The sequence below is a fragment of the Ochotona princeps genome, chromosome 24, assembly GCF_030435755.1.
Source record: "Ochotona princeps isolate mOchPri1 chromosome 24, mOchPri1.hap1, whole genome shotgun sequence".
Classification (NCBI taxonomy): Eukaryota; Metazoa; Chordata; class Mammalia; order Lagomorpha; family Ochotonidae; genus Ochotona; species Ochotona princeps.
Window position 1 is genome coordinate 34,891,642 of NC_080855.1, and position 26,486 is coordinate 34,918,127.

A 26,486-nucleotide genomic window follows, 5' to 3' on the forward strand; every position below is an offset into this window, starting at 1 on the left:
ATCAAACAATGTCAAGGTTTCCAGAGTGCGCTTACCATGTACCAGCTTATTCCACCAGACGAATTCAGTATTGATGAGCCAACAATATATATTAAATGAAGTTGCTGTCATGACCTTGAGAAAAAAACCCTGCCAATTTGCTCTTTTTAAAAGTTAACTGTCCAACTGACCAATCATGACTGTATAATTATCTGGAATTGGCCTGAAATGTGTAAAAACCCTGTGCTGTTGAACCTCAGTCTTTCTTTTTTCCTTCTGGCCCTTCTTCTGCCATTTTTTCTGCTGATGCTGATTCAGTTGTTACTGATCTCCAGTTCTGCTGGACGGTGGTGGCAGCTGGGAGCCGAGGTTAGCAGGAATAAACCGTCTTTATGCATTTGAAAAAAAAAAGTTCCCTAGCGTCCCCTAGCAGTGCCTGGTGCACAGTTGGAGCAGGGGGTTCTGCTGCTCTCCAGTGCCAGGGGACCAGGCCTGTGTCCTGCAGCCTGTGGCAGTCCCACTCTGGGACCAGGATCAGAAATCGGAACAAGCAGCCTGGCTCACGGAGGCATGACTGAGACACTGGATTTCAGCCGAGGCGGGACTGTCGCGACTTGCAGGAAGCCCAGAGTCCTGCTGCCATAGCCCCTGTGATCGCCTCTGCCCAGAGAGCTCTGGTGACAAGATCGCGGAGAGAATAGGCAGCGGGTCCAACATGGCAAGGTACTTCAAGAACCCCTGCGGAGCTGCCCCGTGGCCACTGCAGATATCTTGCAGCCCCAGCGTGCAGGCAGTGGCTCCAGGACAGCCTGTCCAGTGGCGGCAGCACCAGGGAGGACTTGGGGTAGCAGGGAGTTAAGCAAAGGCATCTGGTGGAGGGCGTGTCCCAGCTAACTCGGTTGAGAGAACTAGTGGGGGCTCGGGCTCTGAGTCTGCTTCAGCTTGTCCTAAGTTCGCTTGAATGCCAGAAACACTTGGGAGGTGAGCAGCTGCCAGAGCGACTGCGACCACCTGTCTCCTACAGCTCATCCATCTCAAAGAAGAGATTAGCGGGCACCGCCACTCTGGCTCCAAGCAGCAGCGGCTTCTCTGATTTCTTCACCACAAACCCTTCTCCAAAAAGGACTTAGGAACTCAAATCAGTTGGCTATTGTGCTGCTGCTTGGAAATTATTTGGTCAAGTCCCTCTTAGAGTTTTCAGGAAACTTCCAAAATCATTCAGCACAAATGTGAAGCATGGACGACTGGACATGAGAAGGCCCTAAGATCTTTGCATGTGAGCGTTTTCTACCCTGCCCCGATTCCTGCCAAATCTGCGGAAGCAGCTTTAGGTCACCAACAAGAATGAGAGGAGATGGTGAATGAGCCTAAAATAGGAAGTGTTAAAAGAAAAGGAATCATTAAAGAAGGATTTAAACAGGAAGCTAAGCATGCAATTGCAAAGGTGTTTTGGAAGATTGAAACCTGCCCATTTGGGAAGTAACACATTCACACCAGAGCGTCAGAATTGCAGTGGCAGACGTTGCCACCTAGTGGTTGTGGGAAAATGTGGAGTCTAGCTCTAGGAAATGAACTAAATATCAGTCCTGAACTTCCTGAAACATTCCTTTCAATAGCAGGAGAACTGTGGAGGGTTTGGTGCAATGACTCAGTGGCCAAATCCTTGCCTTACACGCACAGCGATCCCATATGAGCGTCAGTTGGTGTCCTGGCTGCTCCACTTCCCATCCAGCTCCCTGCTTGTGGCCTGGGAAAACAGCATTGGATGGCCAAAAGCCTTGGGACACTGCCCGTGCAAGTGAGACCCAGAAGAAGTTTCTGGCTCCTCGTTTTGAATCAGATCAGCTCTGGCCATTGTGGCCACTTGAGGAGTGAACCAGTGCATGGAAGATCTTTGTCTCTGCTTCTCTCTGTAAACCTGCCTTTCCAAGAAAAATAAATTAATCTTTAAAAATATAAAAAGGATGGTGAAAAAGTTTCAGTGCGGTATGTTATTACTAATGGAGAGGCCAATCTGGAATTAATTTGTTGGATATATCGTGTACATTTCCATGTCTACATCTCTCAGAAGTGTGGTCCATATCATGACGTTATATATGGTATCTTAGGGGCATAGGCGTCATAGAGCTGACGTTGGTAATGTCCCAGGGCTGTCCTTCATTGCAGCAGCACTCATTGTTACTTTGGAAGAAGCAGATGTCTTCATTGCATTTATGAATCTTCCCAATAAGTCCTGCCAATTGGCCCTTTTTCATGGGGATCACAGCACAATGTTCAAATGTTTGGTACATTGGAAGTATTCCTTGAAAAAAATCTCTCCAAACTGTTTCTGCATTTTATCTCTTACAGCCTTACATCAGATATGTACTTGATAGACTAGATCATGACACTGAACATCAAACCCTTACCACTCAGTCTGGCCATCCAATCAGGATTTCAATGGGTAGACTAGGCCTTGATGCAGGATCAGGGACAAATACTCAGGCCAGTGCAGCAGTATAACCATATTTGTTCATATATTCAGTTTCTGTCTTAGTACAGACTCATCAGCTTCCCATGTTACTTTCCTTCTCACCCGGCTTTCTTTAAATTGAAATTAAATTGGTGGTTTCTGTGTGTAGCCACAATAACATTATTTGAAATGTTATACAATTACATTCCTATTAAATGCTCTTTGTTAACTTTGAGGAGTTCTCATCTGTAATATCAGAGAACCAATTGAATAAAAAAATTGGAAAATTGTTTGCTGATCAGAGACAATCTGCCTCAGGCACAATTAAGTCAAGACTGAACATTATATAGAATGCAAAAGGTATCATTCCCCATGTTCACTGATGAAAACAGTCTACATTGAGATTGTGTTAATAAGTGTGCAACTATTACAAATGTGCTAAAATCAACTGAAGGACACATTTCAAGTCTGTCTTAGTGAAGCTGTTCACATTGTTTCTCAGGGCTGGTAATGTGGGGCAGTGAGTTAGCCACCTCTTACAATGTATGAGTATTGAGCAGTATCAGTAAAATGTATGCCTCCACCCTGTGGGAGTGCTGGCTGACAGCTGTCACACTCACTGCCTAGGGCTCCATTGCCTTTACAATTGAAAGCACAAATTCCTTCCTGCTATTTTGAGTGCCCCGAGCCTCTGTCATCAGCACCTCTACACCATGTCCACACTAACAGATTTCAAGGAAATGAAAGGCTCTACCAGCCTAATGGCAGAACCACTTAAATCAGGTAAGGTATTCTGACTTGGTGGCTGCTGCAGGATCTACAAAACTAACAGCTTAATGCAACAGAAAACAATGATCTGGAGTTTAACAGGCTCATGTAGGGAAAGATGAGAACTTTTTATACTGATGACAAAAATGTCCTAGGTAAGCCTTCGGAGGTACAACTGAAAATCCACAAAGGTCACTTTCTCTCCTACTTTTCATTCTATTCCCCAGATTGGCACACTTTGTTCCTATAAAGCCTCACTTCACAGTGGCTCAACATAACATTCAGGTTCAGGAGGCTGGGAATTTATGCTGAAAATGTTTGGCATTTCAACGTGGGGCCAGAATGATGTAGAACACTGCTGTCCCTGTCTACCTCCTCTCCAAGGTGTGAACTGAGTTACAGAGCAGACCCCATCAGGCTCAGCATCTTTGCAGAGCGCTGTCAACCAGGTACCAGAAGGCAGCATATCTTAAGCCCCAGACCTCTTCTTACAACAGAAACTTTACTTTGCTCTCAAGAACCTGACAACAAGCCTCCTGTGAGCCTTACACATGTGAGGCCAATGATCAGAACTCTAGAGCCAGTCACACAGGTTGAAAATCCAAATACTATTACTTACAATGCAACCTCAGGCCAGTATTCTTACATGCCCTATTTGATGTGAGAACAAAACTTTGTACTGCAGGCAGAACCATGCCCCTCCAGTGACCTTCCAAACATTCCTACTTACTATGCAGATTTCTTATTCACACATCAAATATTCTTCTAATTCCTACTTTGGAAAAATTCCTATAAGCATCCCCCAAATCTGAATATTTGCACTAATCCAATGTTCCATGATGGAGACATCTACTTTTCTGATGTCATTTCTGGCATTCATCAACTTCTCCAATCCATTGCAGACTACCTTCAGTGTAAAAGTTTTCCCAGTATAAGCCAGAGATTTCTGACCAGCATGGTGTTAGTCTCTTCAGCACCAACCTTATGCAGTTTGTGGAGATTGGCTGGAGTATCAGGAAGTAAATAACCAATATGCTGGTGATTGACATTTATTGCTAAGACTGTGCTTACCCTTGGATCCATAGGCAGAGTCTTGCAGTCGAGCATAGCTTTATCTTTTAGGAGTTTCCCCATCCCACCCCACAATGCAAACCTGCATGTCTCTTGGCTCTACTTCATCTGATGCATGCATAGAATGATCAAAAAAAATCTAATGTTTAATTCCCTGCCACCTGTCTTTCTGCCCCAGCCTTGGCAGAAGAGCTCTCCTTACTGCTTGAGCAAAAAGCATGTTTCCCATGGTTGAGATTGTTGATAACTTCTCCTAGGTGCACCCTGTTTTGCCTCTTGCCCCCACCCTCAGACATGAACTCAAGAGGTATGGCATAGTTTCTAGTTTTCTTTCTGGGTGCTTACAGTACGAAAATCAGGATCTAGGGACAACTTTTCCTAGCTTGCCACACAAGCAGGTACCAGAGGATATGGAAGCAGCTTCTCTTTTCCCACTCACCTGCAAACTCTTTACCCTCCCTTCTTCCCCTAAGTCACTAGGAAGCACCTTCCACTGCTGCTTCTGGTCAAGCCTCAAGCTCTAGGGCAAAAACTTCTTCCTCTACATTCCCTATTTACAGTACATGATATTTGACAATCTCATCCTGTGTCAGGGAGAAACTTGCAGTTCCCTTTGTGCCTACAAAGGCGCTTCTTCTTCTTCAGGCCAGGATAATGAAGGGGAAGAATTGCTGCATTTCACTCACATTGAATACAAGACAGCACCCCACATACAGATGTCTTACAAAAATATGCCATGATCAGATCCAGAGGATTATACCTACATATACTCAGGAAAATGTTGGTCATGCTGTTGAGAGTGGCTGTCCAAGGCCTTCTAATTCTAGGGATGGCCCTAGAATGGAGGGTCTTGAAGTGTAAATGGTTGGGAGGAAGGCTATAGGAAAGTGACTTATGGTCACTGATAGAAGGGCAATACATTAGTTAGGATAGTTTTGTTCAGCATCCAGGGTGAAGTTGAGGTTGGACTCCTGCAGTAGATTGAGCTAAAGACAATTCTGGTGTTAAACTATCTTTGGAATTTTTGGTGACTGCCTTTTCTAAGGCTACTTATTGGGAGGTAAATGGCTCAATCAATACCACAGAGAGTACTGCCTCTTGAACACGGAGCTGGAGGATCAGAGCTCACTGGTGTTACATGTAGATACTCTGTACACAGTCCAGGAAACCAAACATAACATTTGCATCATTGCTGGTGCTACAGCTTAGGACAGTTACTGGTTTCTGAGAATTTGCTTTACACCTCCAATGCCAGCTCCAATTTCGGGTCATCCTGGAAGTGGTCACAATTGGGGGCAGCCTCTGGCAGCACAAAGTGGTAAACTCCTGACTCCTCTCCCTTCCTTTACCCTCTACCTCCCTCCTCACCTCTATCCTCACCTCCTGTCCCAGACCTTCTCCCTTCCCTTGCTGCTCACTGGACATTGCTACGAGGTCCCAGAAACCCCATCGAGTATGCACTCCACTGAGCCAGAGAAAGGCAATAAGCTGTCTATTCCCCACAAGCTGCTCAAAGGCTGCTCAATGAGAGATAAACCTGGAAAACAGTCACAGCTCGTGTTCTCATGGGAAAGGCTGAGACTGTGATCATAGGAGTTAGGTTTGTCCTTCAGGAAAGATTGCACCAAGGTAAAGTACCTTTTCACTCTGAAGTGTAAATACCCTCTTATCAGAATGTGGTCTTAGGTACATATCTCCTCTCAGCATAGACACTTTCATTTAGTAATGAATGCCATAGACTCCCATATACTTAACTTCCCAATCTATCTGCTGCTCCAACTCACACATCCAACAGCCCCATTTCCACCTGAATGTCCCACAAATAACACTCAGTTGGGAGATCTAGTGCCATCCACTCTCTGCTTGCTTTTTTTCTTTTTTTTTATTTACTTCCCTTTTCTCTTTGTGATACCATTGTCTTTCCAATAACCAAACTAGAAATCTGGAGTGGGGATATCATCTTTCTCTTCTCTTTTTCATTCATTCCACACTTAAAAATCACTCACCAACCATCCATGCTTTCAACAAACAGTAGTTTATTGGTGGTTCTTTCAGTCCTATTGCCAATGATCAACTCTAGAGTTTTGGTAAGACTCACTAAATTCAGTGGTGCCTCAACCATTGACCTAATCCTAACTTGATTAACACAACCAACACAGTGACATGCCCTGCCTCTTTCTTGCTTTTAACTCAGTCCTATCTAATTTGTGTTTGGGAGAACAAGATTGACCCCTCTGAAAATTTTGTGTGTATCCCCAGTGACTCAGAGGTTTATCATATATATGCACAGAAAAAAAAAACCTTTTTTTTACTTTTACAAATTCTCTGTATATTTTAATGTGTGTTAGAAAAATATGTAAACCAATGACCAGAAACCCACGGTTTTGTATGTATTTTTAACTATGACAGGGTTAAGTACTTTCAAAGTGAAAATTTTCTGAATAAAATGATTAAATGATAAAACAAGAGTTATAAAAGTTTGGATACTGAGACATCAGTGCATAACATTTGGGAAGCACAAGTTTCTAGGGAAAAGCACATGTTATTTAGCTCAACTTTAAGATCACCCATAATTGAGCTCTACCCACTTCTTCTGCCATATCTACTATTATTTCTCACTTTCAAGTTGATAAATTCTTCCATCTTAAACGACTAGGGAGTCTACAGATTCAATAGGTCCATGTTTTCTTAATTTTGCTTTCCATGAATTACTTCCTTCTCTGTCCTCCCCCAATACTCCATAAAATTGCATACCTTTGTTAGATTTTTACTGACTCACCACATCCCTCCATACAAAATTAATTAAAGAAAATCATCTGTACTGATTTGGTACACATGACATAATTCTATTATTGCCAGGATTGTCATTTTTGTATTTGTTACTGAGTACATATCTCTGCTAATAAAACAGGAATGTTAAAAAGATTATAACTTCATCACCTAACAATGGAGAAAGAGCCATTTAGCAAGACTCAGACAGTTTTCAGCTTTGACTGTTCTTGGTCACACATTTGCAGCGAGATCTTGGGCAAGTCATTCAGCTCAGAAAATTTAAACTCTGGCTAAAGAGAGCTAAGGATTCTGACAGGCTGTCCTTGGCACACAAATGGCCTTACCTGGAAGTATCCCACACAAGCAGCGAAAGTGTAACAACGCAGGGAAGAGCCAGAAGTCCTGGTCCCGGACTCCCTGGACAGCTCTGCCCAAGGCTCTGAGCAGCACCAGGGCTCCAAGGCCCACAGCAGGAGGCAGCTGGGGCTGTGGCTGGTCTGGTCTATCAGTGACCACGCATGTGCCACGTCACTGAGGGCGTCTCCAAGGAGAAAGAGGCAAGCTACGCCCCGGTTGCCAGGCAATGAGGTAAGCCACTTCCAAGCCCTGTTGTATGAAACTGCTATCTGGTCCACACGTTGGTCCCCTTCTGGATGTCTGTGTGTGAGTCAGGGATGTGGAGGTGTGGAGTGTGGGGGAGGGGCGAGGATAGCGTGATTACTGTTCTACCTGAGGGGGCACAAATTTGTGTCCCTGATGGAGGAGTTGTACTTGTGGCTGTGACCTCCAACAGGGTTCTGGCACTTACAGGTGCAGTGTTTTGTATGGGCACTAGGGAGACACAGTGGACAGTGGGAAACTTTGCCCAAAGTTTTCTTCCCTCACTGCACATCGCATGGATTCCCTCAAGCTCTTCCAATAGCTCTGCAAGCTGGTGTCTTCTTATCTTGTTTTTTCTTTCTTTTTCCTCTTGTTCTTCTTTCTTTATGAAGCATTTCCTTATTTTTTTGAAGCAAAGATGGACAGAAAGAAGGAGATTCAGAGAGGATGTTCTGCCTGCTGGTCCAGTACCCGAGTCCAGAGTTGAGTTAATCTGATGCCAGGAACCAGGGGCTTCATCTCAGTGTCCTGAGGCTTCAGGGTACCAACAAGCCTGGGACATGTTTGGACTGCTTTCCGAGGCCACAAGCAGAGAGCTGAATGACATGTGGAGCAGCCAGGGCTCCACCCAGAGCTCCGGCTCTGTTGGATCTCAGGATCCCTGGGGTGAGGGGGGTGCAGGTAAGGTGAGAATTGAGCCACCAGGATAATGTGCTGGGCCCCACCTCTATCATCTTTGTCCTTAGAAGACCAGGGTGAGACTTGCAAATAACATAGCCCCACCTCTTTAGGGTCATCTTTATGGAGGTTCTAACCAGTGAGGAAAGCATCCTGTGAAGGTGTGGACTTTCACTTATCTAGTTCCTTGGCCTAGTGTGTGTCAAAATTTCAGGGGGACTGTTTATTCATGAGTTGTGTGAATCAGGCCTTTTGAAACATGTGGGAATTGAATTTTGAACATGTTTCTTGAAGTTTGGTCCTGGAAGTAAAATGCTCTATTGCAGTAGACCTGGAAATTTTAGTAGTGGCCTTTCCAAAAAGATGTATTAAAGATCGAGGAGCTCCCATTTGCTGGTTCATTTCACAAGGAGCTGTAATGGCTGGGTCTGGGCTGGGACAAGCTCCATAAGCAAGGGACACAATCAAGGTCTTGCCCAAGAGTAGCAGGAAGCCAATTTGCTGAGCCTCCCAGGGTCTGTTGGTGGGAAGCCAGGTGGCCTCAGGAGCCAGAAGTGGGAATTTTAGCCAGGAACACTGATTGAGGGATGCAGTTGTCTCAAGCAGCAGCCTCAGGGCCTGCTCCAGAGTGGAAGGAGGTCTTTTTCTGTAAGATATCTCATGCAGAACTGACAAACAAAGTTAGAGAGTGGAGAGACATGAAACAAGAGAGAGATCTAGCTACTGGCTGGTTCTCACCCCATAGGACCACAACAGCCAGAGCTAATACCATCTGAAGCCAGGAAGTTCTTCCAGGTTTCTCCCATGGGTGCAGGGTCCCTAGGGTTCGGGCCAATCTCCACTGTCTTTGCAGGAAATCAACAGGCAACCAGATCAGAAGTGGAGTAACCGGGACACAAAGTGGCACCCATACTGGTTGCCAGTGGGTTCCATTGGACTCTTAAGCTAATTACACACTGCACCAAGCCTTCTCTCCCTGTCTGAACTCCCAATGCAACCCTAGGGCCAGCTCTTAGGTCAGCCCCAGAGGGGCAAGCCTGTGGAACAACAGTCAGCTTGTGGCTTGGGACACCCTGAACCCAACCTCTGCTTCCTCTCCTGGCTGCCCTTTTGAGAGGCAACCTCTCTGACCATGCACACCATGGTAGGGCAGCAGGTGATGACTCAAGGATCGGGCATCCCCGATGACTCAAGCGAACCCAGGGCAAACCTACATGAACATTTGGGCTCCTGGATCCCATGCGTGTCAGCCTCAGCTAGGCAGCTCTTCATGGGTGAACCACTGGATAGAAGATGGTTGTGTCTTTCTGTGTCTGCCTTGCAAAGCAAATTACGTATGACCATTCAATGTTTTTTGTGTTTTGTTTTCAATACAAGTGAAGGGCCTGGCATGATGACTCCATTGACTAATCCTTCCCTTGCAAGTTCTGGGTTCCCATATAGGAGTCAGTTTGTGTCCTGGGTGCTTCACTTTCTTTCCAACTCCCTGCCTGTAGCCTAGGAAAGCAGCAGAGGATGGTCTAAATTCTTGGCATCCTCTTCCCGTGTGGGAGACCCAAAAAAATCTCTTGGACATTGGCTTTTGATTGACTCAGATTTGACCAATGTGACCAATTTGGGAGTAAACTGACAGATAGAAGATTTCTGTACTTCTCTTGCTCTCTGTGAACCTGCCTTTGCAGTAAATGTCAATAAATCCTAAGTGAAATAAATAAATAAATATGAATCAAATAAAACATAATATTCTTGTTAATACATCAATAACCAAAGTTGAGCTGACCCTGTGCCTGGCACCCCAATTGTGTACAGTTGGTTTCCTAGTGCTGTACTTCCCATCGAGCTCCCCACTCAGGTCCTGGGAAAAACAGAAAATGATTCAAGTCCTTGGGCTCCTGCATCCATGTGGGAGACACTGAGGAAGCATTTGTATTCTGTGTGTCTCAGCTCTTACCATGCATTCATCTGGTAAATGAAACACCAAATGGAGGACCTATCCATGCTCTTGATTTCCAATCACAGGATTAAAAAAAAAGGAAGAGCAAAAGCAAGACTTTATTAGTAGGTTGACATCCTAATGAATCTCATGTTTGATCACTGGGAGAATGCTGTAGCCCCTATGAAATCTTACCCTGAAATACATCGAAGAATGCATCACAACAAATAAAAAGCACATGATCTAAAGAAACACAAAACCAACAATTACAAATAAGAAAATTAATACACATTAGTATTATCTAATAAAAAGTCCACTTCAAATTTCCCTAAATGTCTAGACAATGCCCAACTGTGGGAAAGAAAAGGTGCTGGACTGCATTACAGCTTCACAGGAGAGCAAAGGTGGATATTCAGTCATATCACTTGACACCTTTATTCAGCACAAGCATGGTGAGAAAAGAGAACAGTATAGGATGCAAGAATAGTATAGGATGACAGTCAAGTTCAAGAGTCAGACTAAGCCTACGTCCTACAAAGCAATGTGGCCTTTATGAGGCAGCAATGGGAAATCATTGAAGTCTTTTAAACAAGAGAAAAGATTATCTCCCTTGTGTTTTTACAATTATTCTGCATGTTGGGTGGAGAACAGATGGGAGAAGTTCAAATGAGAGGGCTAGAAAGAGGCTCTTCTACTAGTCAAAATATATGACTTGAACCTAGAGGATGACGGAAGAGATGAGAAAAATGGTAGGTTAGAGATATTTCAGGCAAGAGATCCAATTATGAGCTGCTGACCAAATCCAGCCATCCTCAGGTCCAATCTCAATATGACCGCTCATCAGGTATTAGTAGGACTGTTTCCCAGATGTAACGGCAGAGCCGATAGTTGTAGCAGAAACCACACAGCCTGAAAGCTGAAATCTACACAGAGAAAGCTTACTGATGCCTGTTTCAGACAATGTGCCAAGCAGATTTACGAAGAAATAAATATTACAAATCAGGAAAAGGAAGGAACTGAGTACAGCTCTTACGTTCCCTCTTAACCCAAGCTACACAGTGGTATTATGTTCAAAGTCAGAAAAAAGCAAAGAGGAACAGGCTGAGAAATAGCAAATAAAGAGTTCCATTTTTGGATTTATGAAGCATAAGAGGTCTTAGACATGTAAGTACCAATGCTGAAGATACAGGCGTGTGTGTGTGTGTGTGTGTGTGTGTGTGTGTATGAACACACCTCTGAGCTGGAAATACAGCTGTGGAACTAACTGGCATACAATCCATGTTCTGAGCTATGAAACTGGGAATTCAGGAAGAAAGTTGGTAATTCAGGAAGAAAGAAATAACACAGCAACAAACCTTGAGTCACTTCAACCTCTAGAGAATGCATAAACACACCCCACCAAAAAGAGCAGAAAATCACAAGAATGATGTCATGTGAAGTAAGTTAGGGTTATAGCAGGAGTCAGTTCTGTCAAATGCCCTTGAGAAGTGAAATGAACACAGAGCAACAGCCAGAGGGCTTCACAACATCCAGTCATGGGAGCCTGCACATGGGCACCCTCACTAAGCTAGAGAACCAAACTGGCATAAGTGAATGAAGCACAACTTCTGTTACCAGCCATGGAACAATATAGACCTTATTCCCTCTTCTAAGGAAACAACTAACAGAAAAATACATTTCTGAAAGTACAGTTTTATACAAATCACTACGTTGGCCAAAGGTAAATAAAGCAGGAAAGGCAGAAGTTAAGTATGAACTAAAAATGAACTCTCAGGAGGTAAATGAGAGCCATGGTGAAGTGACCTGCTACCTGCTGGAGACCCTTTTCTCACAGTTGCACGGGATGTAGGGAAGAGAGAAGATAAGGACATGTCACAAGCAAGAGACTAACAAACCACATGAGGTTGGATGCACTATGTAAAAGCCAGCAGAAATAATCTCAGAAACAAATCCTGAGGATTTTTAAAGTTACCACAGTATAAATATCAAAAATACCTACTTTACAATAATACATGCCAAAAAAATTACAAACCCACTGATAGGAGAAATTAAGAAAAACTGTTGTCATTTCAGTGTGAATCCTCTGAAATTCCCAAGTTGGGAACAATCACCAATGCAACAGTACCAGGAGGTGGGGCCTCTGGGGAGGCGGCTAGGTCAGGAGGGCTCTGAGCTCATGAATAGATGAAGGCCACTATCAGAAGTGCTTGTGGGTGTGGGTTCACACATTCTTCTCCCTCTGGCTTCTACCACATGAAGAGGAAGCAGGAAGACCCTCCAGACACTGGCACCTTGATCTTGGCCTTACTAGCCTCCAGAAATGAAAAACAGCATACTTCTGTTCTTTGTAAATTTCATAATACCACAGGTATTCTTTTAGAGCAGCGCAAACCAGACCCAGACGTGTTTCCTAAGGACGTCCAGGCAATGAACCTAACAAAGCTTTAAGCCTTTATCACCATATTCAGTATACTGAGAGATAAGAAATCACTAATAAAAGCTAAAAGATAAGCAGTGTCTCCACAAATACAGACTATCAACAGAAACAGAAATTATAAAAGGAAATGCATCATAATTCTTACACTGCAACCTACAATAATATGAACTCAAAAATTCACTAGATTTCAATAGCAGATTTGAATGGGCAGAAAATTCAACAAATGTGAAAACACATCATTTGAAAGTGTCTGGCCTAAAATATGGATAGTCTGTATGACACTGTCAATAATACCAGTGTACAAATAAGGAGAAAATCCAAAGGAAGCAGAAAAAGGATATTTGAAAAAATTCTAACTGAAATCTTCACAAATTAGTTGAGCTAAAATTCTATGTGGGGGCTGCAGGAGAGAGTGTCTTGCTCGGATCCCGATCCCAGCCAACATGTGCTCATGCTGAGCTGGGCCCGGGCCCACCTGGATTCAGAGGCTGCTTCCTTTCTGGTGAGTACACCGAGGGGGGGAGTCTCTGGGACTGGGTGGGTCTGGGGTCACCCAAGGCCCTCATTGGGCGGTAGACGGGATTGGGGTGAGGCACAACCTTGGGCCTGCGGGTTAAAACTTCAGCAGCCAGGAGGCTGTTGGGGGCTGCAGGAGAGAGCGTCTTGCTCGGATCCCGATCCTAGCCAACATGTGCTCATGCTGAGCTGGGCCCGGGTGAGGAGCTCTAGGGTAATGGATGTCCAAATTGCTGCTTTTATAGCTCTAGGCTGACCCCACTGTTTCTGGGATCTGAGTCATTCCTAAAGATTCCCAATGCCAGTAACTCTTTTTCTGAAGAACTTCTAATCACTTAATAATGCTGAGCTTTGAACACCTATCATGCAAAAGATAAGCTCCGGCTTGTGTAGCCGGATATTTTTTTTGCCTGACATGATGATGGTTCAGGAGACTGGTCACATTAGGCAGGGCCATAATATCAAGTAGCACTCTAAAACCTTATCCTGGGGTGGATTCTGTGCAGGATGTGTGGGCCACACCCTGTAGAAAGTTTAGCCCCACTGGTAAACCTAAAATTTGGGTGGTTATGGACTAAGCTAGGTGTGACCAAGGAGCCTGCCATCAGTCACAGGTAAAGGGACCCACCGTAGACTGGACTGGGCAAGGCAGCAGCACCCAAATGTGCATCCTGAATGGGACGTGGGTTGGGCCGGGCTGCAACATTCACCAGCTCATACAAGGCCAAATGGGAGGTCAGAGTACACCGGGCACTGGCCTAAAACCCAATGGCATGTATGTAAACTGGGTCTGGGAGTGGATCAAGTGGAGGAACTTGGGAAGCTCCCCTGGTGAGTCATAGCTTTCGCTGGTGAACACGTGGTCCAGATCTGGGGGTTGGCCAAGCAGGGCATAGTAGCTCCAAAATGTGTAAATTGGTAATGGAACAGAATGTACTGGGCAGGACTGAGCAAACCTTTGCCTACAAGCAAAACTAGAAACCAGGATGGAGCACAGGTCATACCGAGCTAGGCTCTTGCACCTACTGGTCCTCAGAGCAACCACGGGCAGGTGCATGATTTACGGCTAGGAACAGGCCCAATCAGGGAGCTAAGGGGACACCCTAACTGGGTTGAGGTTCCCACCAAGGGGCGCATGTGCTGGAATGGGGGCTGCGTTCTATCTAGGAAGCAGGTGTAGTCACCCGAGGCACTAGTGTGGGCTGGGATTGGATGCACCAGGCCAGTTCAGACCCCAACACCATCTGGTGTCATGGAGAACCAGGGTAGATGTGGGACTGACTAGGCTGGGTCTCAATCCCCTACTGAGCCGTGTGTGAGCTATATGTGGTTATGGATGAGCCATGGCCGGGCTGAAACATCCAACAACAAGAACCAGAATGGGGTGAAAGCCAGACAGGAAAAGCCACTGTTCCTGCTAGGACAGGAGGTGAACTGAGTAGGGTTGGCTCAAGGACCCCGTGGCATGTGCAAAATCTGGCATTGGGAGGGGTTCTGATGGAGGAGCCTGGGCAACTCCTCTGGCAGGACACAGTCCCTGCAGGTAAGCGCAAGAAGCATGATAGGAAACAGCCCAGAATAGGCCATGGAAAGTTTCCCACTGGCACACATCCGTCATGGGTCAGGAGCAGACCAGGCTGAATCAGTTCATGTCATCCACTGGCAAACCTGATCACCAGAACAGAGTGTGGGATGAGCTGGGTTTGGTCGCGACAAAACAAGTACACATTATGGAATGGTGGATGTGGTTGCCTGTACTGGATATGAATGCAGCACCCAACCAGCACATGTGAGATCCAGGAAGGGAGGAGCAGAACTGACAGGGGGATTAAGGGGCTGGTCCCCTCGCCGGACAGCTACTCCCACTGGAGAGTGTGGGCTGGGATAGAGACAGACCAGACTAAGCAAGGCTACAACACCTGTGTGCAGCATGTGGACTAGATAGGGAAAAGCCAGGCTGGGCTGATTATTCCTGCTGGTGCAAGCATACATTAGAGTGGGTGAGGGATTTTGGGCATAGTCGCAGCATCAGCTGGCAGAAGCTGGCACTGGAGACTAATTCTGTCAAGTCAAATCACAGAACCACCTAAAGAGTGCATAAACCGGGACAGAGAGAGACCTGGGAGGGAAAAAGTGGGTTCCCCCTTCTTGGGTCACTAGTCCCGTGGGAGGGCATGAAAACTAGGACGGGGGCTGGGATGGCTAGATAGAGAGGCACTCAACAACATCCATGAGGGCTGGATGGTTGAGTTGGTTAGATAGAACTAAGCTTTAATACCCATTGACAAGTGCCAGAGCCAAATGGGATGGGGGACAGACTGGTCTTCTGCTATACATACTGGCAAACCAGGGTAGGGGGCGGGCCTAGTGGGGGTTATTGTGGGTTGCCCCGACTAGGGTGCAGATCCCACTGGTTGATGTAAGGGCTGAACCAGATTGGACTGCAACACTCGGGACCGAATACAGAACCAACCCAGCAATTGAAACCACCAGCTGATTGGGGTGATGGACTGTGCCAGGCCCTGTGCTTGCTAGAACATACAAGAATCTGGTCTGGGAATACCTCAAGGTTTCTTTGGAGATCTTCCCAATCGAACTGCTGGACTCAGAACTCTAACCAAGAAAGGACAGAAGACAGAACAGGTCAAACATTCATCTCAGCTATCTGTTGGCAGCGAAATATGGGGCAAACTGAGACCTTATGATGGACCATATCAATCAGTGGATGACCTCATCGAGTGAAACTGGCAGCAATTCATAACTGGAGAACTATTAAAACCACTTGAGCAAATATCTCAGAGCATGCCCCATATCTGGGACTTGGGGTGGATGGGAAACCGGGTGGGGCTTCTCCCTCAATATCCCCCTTTACCTCAGATACACGATGGAAACAATATGGACATAATAGTATTACCCACTTCCCTAAACCCCCTGAACGTTTTTTTTTTCTCTTTTTTTTCCTTTAACCGTAACTAACTATGTAGATTGTCAACAACAATACAATAAAATAGATTAAAAAAACTCTATGTAACCAATAAACTTAATGAACTTCAAGAAAGAGATCCAAACAGCACATCAAAGAATTCAACTGAGGTCAGTTTTGTAGAGTAGCAGCTACAGGAAAAGATGTGAGGATCACAGAAAACATAGGAAGAAGACAAAGTGATTCTTTGTCAGGAATTAATTTAAATGTAAGCTAATAATTAAACTTACCAATTAAAAGGGAGAGACAAGCCAAATGATGTTTATAACAGACAAAACAAAGCAAAAATTCTATTTATAAGAGACTGACTTTACTCTAAGAATACAGACAAGAGAGAAAGAATGTGAAACATACACTATATGGATGTAGTAACCGAAGATAGCTTGGGTAACTATCATACAAAATACGGTGCTACTCAAAAATTAGTACAAGAGACAATGACTATTACGTTGTGATACAAGAGTTATCCCATCAAAAAGATGTACACACTGAAATTGAAATGTCATTGAGGTGGTCACAGAAGGTGTTTAAGAACTCGCATTTATTTTTAACATATTGGTTACTCATTACTATGTCAATTAATTCCATAATGATGTAAATTTTTGCTGATGGTATGTTGGAGCTTTTAATTGATCGGGATGATACTCTGCTGGCTCTGCCTTCAGACCAGAGAGGGTATGCCTAAGAAGCCATTGAACTTGACTGGACAATAAGATGCTGGACTCTATGTTTGGTATGCTTGCAACAGGGGAATCTCAACTGAACTTGAACTGTGGTTATGCAACAAGGTGGAGGAATCCACCATGGTGGGAGGGTTTGTGGAGGGGTGGGGAGAATCCAAGTACCTATGAAACTGTGTCACATAATACAATGTAATTAATGAATAAAAATATATATTAAAAAAGATGTACACATACATGTAACAATAAGACTCAAAAACTATGAAACAAAAACTGACAGAATTAATGGAACAGGCTGTTGTCTACTAACAATAATTAGAAAATTCAATAACTCACTTTGAATAGTCAAACTTGGCAGATCACTAAAGACACGACTAGAGCAATATAACCTAATTAGATCCTTCTGTTTGAGAAATACAACACAAACAACATAAGCAAGTAGATCTGTTAGATATACATAAAACATTCCATTCAAAACCAGAATACAGACGTTTCTGAGAATCACAATAAATATGTCCCAGAGTAAATGATGTTAGACCAGAAAATAACCTCAACAAATGATAGAAGATTAAAAGCATTCAAAATCTAGTCACTGACCATTTTGAATTCAATAGAATATAAAGAACTAAAATACCAAGGGGGGTGGGGAGAATCAACCAAGCAGATTAAAGACTTGTACATTGAAAATCCAGATTTTCCCAAAATACATTATGGATCAACTAAGCATATACAAGACATCTCATGGATTAAAAGAATTAATAATGTTAAGATAATATCTTCCTTCCAACATCTTTCTTTCCATCAGCCAGCAACCATTAGGTGAGCCATGGTGGCTGTCTACCAGTACCTCCAGGAACTGTGGAGGAGGAAGCAGTTAGACGTGATGCCCTCGATGCTGCACTTGTGCCCAATTCCACCCAGCCTGGCAAGGTACAGCCAAGCTAGGTTATGTCATATATAGAATTCTCGTGTGCAGTGGTGACCCCGTGCCTCAGGGTGTGACTTAAGGTTAGCCCATCCATCACAATGTTAACCAGCTCAAATTTGAACAAAACCTGCAGTCTGTTACCAAATAATGAACTGGGCATCACTGTAGGGCTCTGCATGTCCTGCATTCTTACTGGATTGGTGAAGATTTCACACACAAATTTCCTGAAGTTATCTTAATTGATCCATTCCATAAAGCTGTCAGAGCAAACCCTGACATTCAGTGGATCAACAAGCCAGTTCACAAGCACAGGGAGATGTGTGGGCTGACATTTGCAGGCCACAAGAGTGGTAGCCTTGGAAAAAGCCACAAGTTATGCCACACCATTGGTGATTCTCACTATGCAGCCTGTAGCTGTAACACCCTCGCAGCTACACCACTATTGCTAACACCAGTCATGTTTGTAAACCTCACACCTAATAAAACATTTAGGAAAGTAATAAAAGTTACCTAAAATATTCTACAGACACATTGCAATTTCTTCTAAAACCACAACATTGTGGGGCTGCTGTTCTGGCATACAGTGTTGAGCTGCCACCGCAGTGTTGGCAATCCATCTAAACACCAATGATTGTTCCATTTTTAATGCAGTTTCTTGCATTGCACCTGGGAAAGTAATGGAAGACCACCCAAGTACCTGGGCCCCTGCCACCAATGTGGGAGATCCAGATGGAGCTCCTTGCTCCTGTATTCAGCCTAACCCAGCCCAAGCCAACCCAAGGCACTACAGCTACATGGGAGGTGAACCAGGGGATGGAAGGGCTCTCTCCCACTCTAGTTATAATTCCACCTTTCAAATAAAAAAATACATAAATAAACCTTTATAAAAATATCAAAAAACATCTTCTGCATAAATGAAAAAAGGTAATGCTTTAATTCATATGAATTACAAGGGGTACCAAACACCCCCAAATTTACAAATATACATTTTGGGGGCCAGCTCATGCACACAACAAAATAACAGATAAATAAAACTTTGTAGAAAGTTGAAACTTTAGTCCTTGATCAAAGGGACCTGATTAAGAAAGTGAAAAGTAAATTCGCAAAATGAAAAAAAAAATTGCAAATTATAGATCTGATAAAGTAATTATCAAAAACATATGAGGAATCCTTACAACACATTATTAAAGACAGCCCAGTTGGGGGTTCAGGCCTTGGGGTTGGGGGCAACTGCAGCTCCCTGCAGTGAGACGGCTGTGGGGGGTGCCCCTGGTGGGTCAGACCCAATGCTGGGGACTCAAGCCAAAGACACTGCCGGAAGGCAGTGAAGGAGTCCTCGGCTTCCCCTAGGATCCAAGAGAGCTCTTCCCTCAGGGTAAGTCCGCCATGAGGGAACTTGGGAACTGGATTGAAATCCTAGCTCCTCCCTGCCGCTAACATCTTATGGCTGGGAGAGTGTGGGAGGGGTTCTGGCTTTGGGGTTGGGGGCAACTGCAGCTCCCTGCAGTGAGACGGCTGTGGGGGATGCCCCTGCCAGGTCAAACCCAAAGCTGGGGACTCAAGCAAAAGACACTGCCAGAAGGCAGTGAAGGAGTCCTCAGCTTCCCCCAGGACCCAAGAGAGCTCTTCCCTCAGGGTAAGTCTGCCATGAGGGAACTTGAGATGGCTATGGGGGATGCTCCTGCGAGCTTGGACCCAATGCTGGGGACTCATGCCAAAGACACTGCTGGAATGCAGTGAAGGAGTCCTTGACCTTGGGTGGCCAGTGCACCAAGTTGTGCACAGCTTTGCCTGCTAGCCATCCGGCAACAAACTCTGGGATTTTTAATTTATGTAGTTGCTGCCTGGGGACACCTGTGAATAATGCCAGTTTCATTGTAGGTGAGAGGTAAATTTTGGATGATTCCCAGTTCAGGGTCATGAAAGTTTCAGGCATGCATGGGGACTGAGACCAGATGGTTTGGAGGGAAATATCCATAGGATAATTTGGGTTAGACTGATTCACCATTCCAATTAGGAATCCAGAGATGGGCTGTTAGCATGCAGCATCACTGATGGCCACTCACCAGTCCACACCAAAGCTATGGATAGGGGCCTGTTTGGTAGTGTTAGGTACCATTACCCAACTGGGTGGTGGAGTGGTGGAGTGGTCACATTTGACAGGGTCAAGACATTATTCAGCACGCGAGAGAACTTGGTCTGGGGGTAGACTCTGTGGGGTTGTGTGGGCCTAACCCCTGGTTAGCTAGCAAGCTGGGGTTGTGATGGACTAAGCTAGGTGTGACCATGCCACCTGCCATCACGGACGGGTAAAGGAGCCCACAACAGTCTGGGCAGGTCAAGGCAGCACCCGAATGTGCATCCTACAACAGGATGTGGGGGTGGGCCAGGCTGCAACTGGAAGGGGGCAGAAAGAGCAGGGTCGACCAAACCTTAACTCACAAGAAAGAACAGGTGCACACTGGAGCACAGGTCATGCAGAGTAGGCCCTCGCACCTACTGATCTACGTGAGCCAGGGACGCTAAGCCACAGCATCTATGTCAGGGCCCAAAACAGGTGAGGGGCTCTGCCAAGCTGAGTCAGAGCAACCACTGGCCTGCGGGTGATCTAAGGCTGGGAATAGGCCCAGTTGGGGAGCTAAGGGGACACCCTAGCTGGGTTGAGTTTCCCACCAAGGAGCACATGGGCTGGAATGGGGGCTGCATTCTGGTCAGGATATGGTTATAATCTCACCTTGCACTAGTGTGTACTGGGACTGAAAGCACCAAACCAGCCTAGACTCCAGCACCATCTTGTGCTCTGGAGGACCATGGTAGATGTGTGACAGACTAGGCTAGATCTCAGCCACTACTGAACCATATGTGAGCTGTATGGGGGTATGAAAGAGCCATGGCTGGGTTGAAACATCCAACAGTAAGAACCAGATTGAGTTGAAGGCCAGTAAGGAAAAGCCACTGTTCATGCTAGGACAGGAGGTGAGCTGAGCAGGGCTGGCTCTTGGACCCACTGGTATGCACAAAATCTGGCACTGGGAGAGGTTCTGATGGAGGAACCTGGACAACATCTCTGGCAGGACACAGTCCCTGCAGGTAAGCACAAGAAGCACAATAGGAAACAGCCCATAACAGGCTATCGAAATTACCCCACTGGCATATATTTGGCATAGGTTGTGGGCAGACCAGGCTGAACCTGTTCACATCACCCCCTGGCAAATCCAAGCACCAGATCAGAGTGTGGGCCGGGCCAGGTTCGGTTGCGACACATACAAGTACACATTAAGGAATGCCAAGGTGAGATGAGCCGTACCAGATGTGGTTGCAGGGACCAAACAGCACATGTGAAAATCGGGGGGAGGAGGCAGAGCCGACAGGAGAATGTGGGCTCCCCTGCTGGACTACTTCCATTGGAAAACGTGAGTCGGGACGGGGGCAGATCAGACTAGGCAGGGCTATAACACCTGTGGGCCTCATGTGAGCTAGACAAGAGAAGGGCCAGGTTGGGCTGACTGTTCTGACTAGTGCAAGCAAAAATTAGAGTGGATGAGGGTTGGTTGGGCTTAGCTGCAGCATCAGATGGCAGAGGCTGGCATTGGGAGCTAATTCTGTCAAGTCAAATGCCAGAACCACCTGGAGAGTGCATAATCTGGGAGTGGGAGTGGCCTAGAAGAGAGATAGTGGGCACCTCCCTCGGGGTTACCACTCTCACTGGACAGCACAAAAACCAGGACAGGGGCAGGGGTGCCTAGACAGAAAGGCAACTGCCAGTATGTGTGTGGGATGGATAGTAGGTTGGTTGGATTGAAGTAGGCTTCAATGCCCATTGACATGTACGAGAGCTAAATGGGATGTGGGACAGACTGGACAAGCCTGCAGTACATACTGGCAAGCATGGGAGCCATGGTAGGGGGCAGAACTCGTGGGGGTTATGGGGAGTTGCCCCAACTAGGCTGCAGCTCCCACTGGTTTGCATAAGGACCATGCATGAAGTGGGCAGGATCGAGCTGGACCACAACACCTGTTGGTTCAGTAGGAAGACAGGGCTGGAAACAGAACGAACCCAGCAATAGCAACGACCAGTATGTGCAAAAGCTTATTGGTGCTATGGACAGTGTTGGACCCTGTACTAGCAAACTCACGCAAGAATCGGGTCTGGGATCATCTCATATGAAGTTTCTTTGGAGATCCTTCCAACTGAACTGCTGAATTCAGAACCCCAACCATGAAGAGACTATGTCAGCCAGTGGATTCTGAATAGGATTCATTGCGATTGAAATGGCCAGATTGGCAGCAATTCAGAATTGTTAAACTATCAAAACTGCTTGAGCAGGACCCTCAGAGCATGCCTCACATTGGGGATCTGGGATGGGTGGGAGACTGGGTGGGACTTTTCCTTTTGTTTCTCCCCTGACCCCAGATACAGGAAAAAAAAAATGATAATATTAGTGTGGAAACAATGGTATTACCCACTTTCACCCTGTAGCCCTTGACCTTTCGTACCCTAATCAACTAAGTAAGATTATTAAAAATAATAAAAATATTTTTTTTTAATTTAAGAAAACAAAAAAATTCCTTTGAGAAAGTTCATATTTCAAGTAAATATTCTGGCTCATCATACTCATTATTCCTATATGTTCATTTTTATGTTTCTGTTTGTTAAAATGGGATCAAACTGAATTATGGCATTTTAAAATCTTTTCAGATGCACTTTCAAATTATTTCTTCACATTCATGTTCTGGATTATTCTATGTATATACACCTATTAATCCATGCAACATCAACATGTTGGGATGCTGATACTTTGATCAGATGTAATCATAATAAATGTCCATAGAGTAGTACTAATTGTGGTCAAGAATGCAAAATCATTGTGATAATCTTATATAATGCATTTGACGAAGCAATACGGTTACCAAAAAAAGAAGAAAGCTTCAAGATCCTGACACATTGCCCACTTTACAAAACATACTTATTTCACATCTTTATTCAAAGCTAGGAAAATAAATTATAGCACAATATGTGAGCAGGTAGTAGGTTACCTAAATAAAGAATAATGGGAAGATTTAAAACAAACAAACAAAAAGACAGCCCAGTTAAAGGATGTGCAAAGGGTTGCAATTAACATTTCTCAAGGGAAGGCAGTCAAATGCACATGTAAAGATGCTCTGTCCTAATCTTTAGGAAAGTCAAACCCACAATTGGACAGCACTTTCCACTCACCAGCACAGCTACCAGTTCAAGGAGAAACAAAGTAAGCATGGGTGGGAATATGGGAAAAATTAGAACCCTAATGCATTGCCATTGGGAACATAAAATGGTACATCCCTGTAGTAAATAATTTAGCAGTTACTTAAACAAAATTTTAAATATAGAACTACCATATGCAGCAACTCAAATCCTCAAGGAAAACCCAAGAACTGAGAAGAGCATGCAAATACATCCTTTGTACATGAATGTTCATAGTAGCATTATTTGTCACAACTAAAAGGTAGAAACAATAAAAATGCCTCCAATAGATGGATGGATCAATCAGATTTGGTACTTACAAACACTAGACTATTACAGCAAATAAACAGAAGGCTGTGGTGTGGTGCAGCTGCATAAGGCACAACCTCTGACGTCATCATTCCATACTGATGCTGGTTAGTCCTGACTGCTCTGCCTTTGGTCCAGCTCCCTACTAATTCTTTCCAGAAGGCAGTGGAAAATGGCCCTAACTGCTTGGACCCTGCCATCCACACGAAAGACCAGAAGGGAGTTCAATCCTCTTGGCTTCACCCTGCCCCAACTCTTGCCAGTGTAATCACCTGTGGATCTCTCTGTCTGCTCTCTATATAACTGTGCCTTTCAAACTATTGAATAATTTTTAAAAAAGAATCAAGAGGTACACATGGTAAGCTTCACAAATTTTATTATGCTAAGTGAAAAAAACCAACACAAGGTCATATATCACATACATTCAAAACCTTCTGAACACAGAAATCCATCAAAACAAAGCAATTGGAGGGGAGAGAATTGGGTACACTGCATGACCTTATGATATAATAAAAAGGACATAAAAATCATACATGAGGCAGATGCAAGCAAACTGTGCATACAAGAATGTCACCTGACTTCTAGAGTAAAATGGTTAATAGTAGGGGTTGACATAGCAGTCTTTGTGTCAGGAGTACCAGTTTGAGTACTGGATATTCCACCTGCAATCCAGCTCCCTGTTGATGCAATGAAGGAGAATATGATCCAAGTGCTTGGATTCCTGAACCCATGCTGGAACCCACATGGAGCTCCTGGCTGCTGGCTTCAGTCTGGCCCAGTTCTGGTTACTGTGGCCATTTTGAGAGTGAATCAGTGGATGGGAGATTTAGGTCTCTAACTGCCTGCTTCTCTCCCTCTCCCTCTGACTTGCTGCCTTTAAGATAGCTTGTGACCTGGAAAGCAGCAGTGGCTGGCTCAAGTCCTGGAGCACATGTACCCAGCAGTTCCTTGCTCAGAGCTTCAAGTCAGTTCAGGTGCAGCAGCTGTGGCCATTTGAGGAGTGAACCAATGGATAGCAGGTATCTCTCCCTAACTCTCCATCTCTATAAATTTGCCTTTCAAATAAAGTCAAATTGATAAACACATAAATAAACATAGGTGGCTGTGCATATGTCTATGCATCCATGGCAATAAGCTAATAAACACGAAGAGGTTAAGGACATAGCAGAGAAAGAGAAATGTGGTCAATAAAGGACCCAAGTCCTTGATTATACGGCATGGATGGCCATCAGTCTTGAATTGGAACCTGATGCTTGGTCTTCTGAGATAGGATAGATGATGAAGAGTAGAGATAGGGCATGGGACTCAGAGTTTTATTCTGACAGCTTCAGATGAATGCTAATAGAAGAGTGGGGAAAAAAGATATGAAATAGTCATGTTGAAGAGTGTGAAAGGGAATGCCATGAGATGTGTAAGCAGCTCTGAGACACCTGAGCAGTCATGAACTCATAGTCAGACAGTAAGCAGACCACAGATGCTGCTCTGCCTGGAGTTTGGTCACTAGGATTAGAAAAGTGAGCAACAATGTTTGGTGCCATGGTTTTAGTGAGCTAAGCCTTGACTGCAGCACTGGTATCCCTTATGGGTTGAGGTTTAAGTCCCAGCTGTTCCACTTCTGATCTAACTTCCTGCTAATGTGCCTGGGAATGCTGCAGAGGAGGGTCCAAGTCCTTGGGCCTCTCCACCCACATGGGAAACACAGAAGAGGCTCTTGACTTTGGGTCAGCTCAGCTCCAGGTACTACATCCTTTTGAGGAGTGAACCAGCAGATGTAAGCGCTCTCTTTCTCTCTCTCTCGCTCTCTGTCTCTCTAACTCTCCTTTTCTCAGTAACCCTATCTTTCAATTCATTTAAAAATACATAAATAGGGCTCGGCAGCGTGGCCTAGTGGCTAAGGTCCTTGCCTTGATCCCATGTGTCCGCTGGTTCTAATCCCGGCAGCTCCACTTTCTCTCTATCTCTCCTCCTCTCAGTACATCTGACTTTGTAATAAAAATAAAATAAATCTAAAAAAAATACATAAATAAAAATGAGCAATTCATCATGAGGGGAGGGCTCTGGGAGGGGTTGTGGGAACATCAGAGCCTATGAGACGATGTTATAAAATGAAATGCAATGAAAAAAGAATAATCCAAAAAAAAAAATGAAAGAGAGAAAGCAAAGTAACAGACAAGGCAATTGAAGATAGCTATAAAGAGTTGAGCATAAAAAACATCTAACCTGGAAGCTCTATGAGCAGTTTCCACTACCTAATGAAAAACATGGGTGATCAAATGGGATCAGAAGACTGTTAAAGCAGGTTCCTTGGAGTGGATCACAGTAAACAACACAGGGACTTGACTTTCAGAGGTCATCATGGAAGGGAGAGACCAAGGTCAACAAAGAAAATGACAGAGACCTGAAGACTTGGAAGACTTGCCACAGTGCTGGACAGTCCATTTCCATGGACGTCTCAGCCACCACGAATAATGGGAGGAAACATCACAGGTCAGAATTGGAACTTGCTCCAAAATGACATAGTGACAGTCAAGTGGTCAAAAGACAACAGCTATGAGGACAGTGCAGCAGTAACAGAGTGTCTGAAGCCATGACCTGCCACAGAACTGAACTGCTGTATGTGTAGGAGAAAAAGGGGGCAATGTCAGCTCCAGGGAAGAAAGAAAGGACTTGCAGCCTGAGGTTGGAGTGCCATTGGTGGCCATTTGGGTTAAGAGGGAGCTTGATCTGGAGACAAGCGCTCAGCCTTGGACACAAATAGCTTCTCTGAGCCTTGGCGTCTAATCCATAACACATGGTACAACAACCAGATATTATGCAGAACATCAGAATGTACCATATACAGACCTTTGGTTGAGACTGGGGTGTGAGGGTTTGAAGCCTTTTTGTCTAATTCCTGCTGGAGGGGCAGCAGCTCCTTCCCAGGGTGCAGGACAGCTTTGGTTTCTGTAGAACTGTCTGACAACCCGATGGGGGATCAGGTATTGAGCTCTTGTTCCTCTTTCCTTGCAGGGAAGAAACGAAGAACACTGTGGAAGAAACATCCAGCACACTGTGGCTTAATTCCTAAGGCCCACCAGCCTCCCTGAACCTCACCCCAGGAAGGTCGGGCCTTACTCCTAACCAGTAGCCAGTGAAACACCTTCTTGGAGCAGAGGT

The 26,486-nt window shown here is 44.9% G+C and overlaps 1 pseudogene; it reads left to right on the forward strand.

Annotated features, from left to right (window-relative positions):
• The first annotated feature begins 694 nt into the window (after nt 1–694).
• LOC131483168 (TBC1 domain family member 12-like) lies at nt 695–26,390 on the forward strand (annotated as a pseudogene).
• The last annotated feature ends 96 nt before the right edge of the window (nt 26,391–26,486 follow it).